We start from the raw sequence: 5,856 nt of genomic DNA, 5'->3' as shown, positions 1-5,856 counted from the left end.
GTAAATGATGAAAATTTTTGGGTGAACTACACCTTTAAAGTGATAGCTCAGCCATAATTTAATATTCCGTCATCATTTCCCTACCCTCATGTTGTTCCAAACCCGTGTGACCTTATGTATTCTGTGGAACCCAAAGATCTTAGACAGAATGTTAGGGACTGACAGTCTCAGTCGCCATTCACTTTCAATATATATATATATATATATATATATATATATATATATATATATATATATATATATATATATATACACACACACACACTATATGGCCAAAAGTTTGTGGACACCCCCTTCTAATTAACGAATTTGGTTACTTCATTAAATCCAGTAAAGAAAAATCTTAATGTTTCTTTATGAGGCTTGGGCTTTGTGTGCTTCTAAATATGTGGCAACTGTTTGGGGTTAGCCCTTTTCTGTTCCAACATGACAATGCCCCTGTGAACAAAGTGAGGTCCATAAAGAAATGGTTTACTGTGTCTGCCGTGGAAGAAATTGACTGGCCTGCATAAAGCCCAGACCTGAACCCCACTGATCACTTTTGGCGTGAACTGGAACAGCAACTGTAAGTCAGGCCCCAACAACCAACATCAGTTCCTGACCTCACTGATAGCCTTGTGTCTGAATGAGAGCAAATCCCTGCAGCCATGTTACTACATACAGTATAGTGGAAAGCCTTCCCAAAAGAATGGAAGCTGTTATTACAGCAAGGGGGGAAATTGATGCCTAAGGTTTTGAAATCAAATGTTCATCAAGCACATATGGTGTCCACAAACTTTTGGCCATATAGTGTATATATAAAAAACACATTCACTGAAAGTAAATGGTGACTCAGGCAAATATTCTGTCTAAAATCTCCTTATTGTGTTGCATAAAAGAAAGAAAGTCATACGTGTTTGGAACAACATGATGGTGAATGATGACAGAATTTCCATTAATAATAATAATAATAATAATAATAATAATAATAATAATTCTGTAATACATGTTAAATGTGTATTATGTCATTTGTGAAAGTAATGAGTTACTCTTTTAATTGGATACTTTCTTACTCTTACTTAAGTAATTATTTATGTTAGCACTTTTACTTCTGCTTGAGTTATTTTTTTATTTTTTTTAAATGAATTGTACTTTTACTTGAGTACAGTTTTTGTCTACTCTACCCACCTCTACATACAGAAATACAACAGCAAGACACAAAATTACAGGATAAGATGAATAGTACATGTACAGAGTTTTTATACAGGAATGTGCTAAATAAATTAAGTTTAACTAGGTATGGGTGTCACAGTGTGTCTCCTTCGTGTTTCTAAGGACTCTTATTTTGAAGTGGTTTTCATACTCTGTCTTCTGTTTCTGACTACATTTCCCAGAATGCACTGTCCTCATCACTACCATCTGTTCCCCATCATTCTCACCTGTTCTCCATTCCATCGTCAGCTCTTGTGTGTATAAATATCCACTGGTTTCCCCCCCACCTCATGGTCAGTTCTTGAATTGTGATGTTGTGTTGTTATTTTGTAGATTTCCTAGCATTGTTTCCTTGATTGATTCCTTGTATGATATTTGTTCCACTCCAGTGTCTACTATTAAAAGTCTGGAAGTTACTCCTGCATCTCCTCTCCACAAACCATCGTTACAATGGGTTTGTAGAGGTAGTAGTATAAATATGAAAAATAAAATGAAAAAAAAAAAAAAAAAAAAAAAAAAACATTTTTACATTTTGAACACATGGGTTTGTATAGGTAGCATGCATAGATATGAATTTTGTTTTTTACATGCATATTATATTGCACCATACTTTACTATGCTGTACATGGCTTTGATAAACATTGTGAATAAGTTGTTTAGATGCTTCGTCTGTGACGGTATGCTCGGTGCATCTGCGGTTGAAAAAATATGAAGTGGCTTATATGTAGCAAGCTACATTTAGTGTGTTGCTTGTAGTGTAACTTTTTTTTTTTTTTTTTTTTTTTTTTTAAACAGTAGCACTTGTACAATTACAACTGTGTACTTCAAAGTGAACCAGTGCAGTGTGATATTTTTACAGTAATTTGTTGTCATGTCAGCAAACAGTCTAGCCTTCATTGATTTCAATGTAAATGTTTTTCAAAGTGTAGATTTTTACCATAAGTTTCCACTTGTTTTAGTGTTTTAAGTGTCATACATCTATACAATTTAGTTTTTACAAAATGTGTTGGCCAAAACAATGTTTTGATATGTATGCTACCATATAAATTTGTATGTTTCATGAACAAATAAAAATTTGCACTAATTTTAAATAGCATTGGCCACACAGGCGATTCCAGTTCAAGTCTCTCTTTTGCCAATTTCTTTCTTCTCATTTCCATCTCATGTAAGTGAAGACAGGAATGCTGTCAGCCATCTGACAGTGTAAAGGTGTAAAAAAAAAAAGTGTCTAAGGGGAGTGTGATATAACAAAGTAAACGAGTGTCCTCGCTGTGATCAGAGGCTCACTGAAGGTTGGGCAGTGCAGATAAGGGGTGGCGGGCAGCCACACGTATGCTTTTCCTGGTCCTGGCGGTGTGGAGTGGCGGCTTTCTCCAGAGGCATTTCATGGACCAGCAAAGAGTGAGGGTCATGACAGTGACATAGTTACCCCATCCCTTGGACCTGCGATGGCATCCACTGTGCTCACACTGTAAAGAAACCGGTATCTCTAGAGCTGTGCTTGGCATTTAAAGGCAGCAGTGACGAGGCAACTTAACTTGACAAATTAGGTGCGTTCCGTCCCGCTACCAAATCAGATAAGTACAGTCAAAATACTTGAAGTACATACACTTAATATGTTGTTGTTTTATATAATGTTTTATTATACATTATAATACATTGCTGTGCAAATCGTATCTGCCACAATTTACACCAGGGTGCAAATTGTATATATGAACTATTTACACAGTGAAATTCTGAAGAAATAATTAAATTAGGTAAGTTAGATCCTTTTTACACAAAGGATATTTATTCATTTGTGCATGTGATTGGTATGTTTGATTAGTTTAAAATACATTTCCTTTAATTTTTGTACTTAAGCAGTTTTGCCTGTGCTAATAAACTACATCTGATCTTTTTGCGTTTGAGCTAAATAAATTGACATGTTTATTTGCACAATTTTAAGCTTGCTTGCTTATCGATGTTGGGTGTGTTTGGTTAGGTGCACCTGTAACGGGGCCTCATTTTGAAAATCTGCTTAACCCCAGTGTCATGATCAAATGAGTCCGCCAGTGAAATTGAGTCCCCATCTGACATCATAGCAATTTAATTGGCACATACAAGAATTCTACAAAATTATTTTATGTATCTCAATATAACTTTGTAAATACTACATTTAATGACTTTTAAATTGTTATACACAATATTTATATAACTGAAGTTATAGATCGTGAAATTAAGCATGTCTTTTTAAGCTGTGTTTTTTTGTTAGCTTACATTTTGCAAGCTATCTGCTAAATAATTACTGAACCACAATGTTACAAAATATATTACATATTTACACCACTTACAATATTGGATAGTTATTTTTCCCCCATAATTGCCTGGTGTCTGTGTCCTGAGCAGGTCTGAGTACATTTAAAAACATTTAAGTAAAACCAACTTTCCTAAAACATGTCTTTAATGCATGAATGCTTTTTAAATAAATATTTCATTATTTATGTGAAGCCAGTCAAGTTATTTCAATAGGCTTTTGATTAGGCATTACAAATTCGATTTAATGGGTGGACTCATTTCATCACTACAGCCAAGACCTTAAGGTGACTAAACAGAAATTGACTATGAAAAATAAATCTATCCAGAAAAATATTCACTGAAGTGTGACAACTAACTCCTGTCTCCCTGTATGTGCGCTGTCACAATAGTTCCTTTATAGTCTTTATAAATAACACAGAAAAGATGTCAAATTATGTAAATGTGCTAAACCTGAAGTGTGTGATTTCTGTGCCCCTAGCATTACCACATTTAAAAAATAAAGTTTTTAAACAGATGCCAGAAAACTCCCCCCATCTACCATTGGTTGTACAAATAGATTGTACCGCCCCAAACTCACACCATTGGTTGAATCATTGTTGTTTTTTCAAGCTGGATGGTCCGCCGAAACAGACAGAAGTATGTTTTGATAGTAACACAATGTTACTAGTGATGGGAAGATCAGGTCATTTTACCGACTTGGATCTTTAAATCTCATTCAGCAAAATGAATGAACCTTTAAGTCATTTTGTTAATTTGTCATGTGACAGCCCATAGGCTCTGCAGGAAACAGAAATGATTAGTTCACAACCAGACTGGGTCTTCAGACCAGAGTCTTTCATTCATTTGTCACATGACCGCTAGGCACAGCTTAGAAGACAAGCGATTCCTTCACGAGTGGCAATTACTAGTCTTTCAAAGATTTTTCTCTTTACAGCTTACACTTTACTGTGTTGCATTTGTTTGTATTTATGACAATAAATGACATTTTAAAATTATCCGAACTGTCATGATGAATTATCTTCATGTATGTAATGCAGGAAGTGTTTACAACATATTCTCTGCCAAGTGTAAAATTAAAGTAAAATTCAAAGCGAAATTATTTAAGGCATACTTGATTTGGGTCACACCAAGGACATAAAAAGGACATAAATCAACAAGAAGGGAATGCATCATGAAGGAAATATAAATTTCAATTGATCCAAAATCAATTCAATAGTTAAGTCAGTAAAATAGGGTTTCCTTGCAGCTTTTGTAGTCTATGATATTTTCGGGAGAGAAGATATAAGTTAAATCCATTATAAACAGTTTAGGACAGGGCTTGAATTTAAGGCATCTTGCTTTATAAATGTGATTTTACTAACTCTTCATTACCCTATTCAATGTTATGGAAAAGAACCTTTCATGACAGGAATATTCACAAAGTTATAAATTGCAAGAAATAAACAAGCTAAAATTTGAGACCATTAATGCTTCATCTAACTGTAAGGGCAAAAATAAAACCTAACTAACCACTTATATTTAAGGAAGGTTGGGAGTATGAACTTATTTCTGTATCAATAAAGAGCCTATACTGCTGTCACATGTCAAATGAATGAAACAGGAACTGTAAATTTGTGCATGCATGGCCACAACAAAATTCATGAATCACTCTCTAAAATTATCTGTTATTCCCAAGTCATATAAAAGATTTTGTTCATGAATCAAATCAAAATCAAATCACTTTTATTGTCACACAACCATATACACAAGTGCAATAGTGTGTGAAATTCTTGGGTGCATTTCCGAGCAACATAGCAGTCGTGACAGTGATGAGACATATATCAATCTACAATAAACATCAAATTTACACAACACAATTTAAAATCTAATATACACATAATTACAACACAATATACAAATAATAACATACAATGTACATTATACACTACACACAATACAGAATACACATTATACAATATTTTTTAATATATATAGTATATATAAAATGTACAGTAGGATGTATTGTACTGTACTGACATTCAGGCTGTCGGTTGATAGTCAATTGCCAGTGTGTTGTTAAGAGAATATAATTTATGACAGTCCAGTGTGAGATAAGATTTATAAAGTGCAGTGCTGATGTATATTGATCGTGAGAGATCAAGAGTTCAAAAGTTTGATTGGTTGGGGGAAGAAGCTGTCATGAAGTCGGCTGGTGCGGGTCCTGATGCTGCGATACCACTTGCCTGATGGTAGCAGTGAGAGCAGCCCACGGCTCGGGTGGCTGGAGTCTCTGATGATCCTCCGAGCTTTTTTCACACACCGCCTGGTGTATATGTCCTGGAGGGAGGGAAGCTCACCTCCGATGATGTGTCTGGCAGTTTGCACCACCCT

This window comes from Myxocyprinus asiaticus, chromosome 41 (assembly GCF_019703515.2).
Source record: "Myxocyprinus asiaticus isolate MX2 ecotype Aquarium Trade chromosome 41, UBuf_Myxa_2, whole genome shotgun sequence".
In the NCBI taxonomy this organism is placed as follows: domain Eukaryota; kingdom Metazoa; phylum Chordata; class Actinopteri; order Cypriniformes; family Catostomidae; genus Myxocyprinus; species Myxocyprinus asiaticus.
This window is presented reverse-complemented; position numbering follows the sequence as displayed.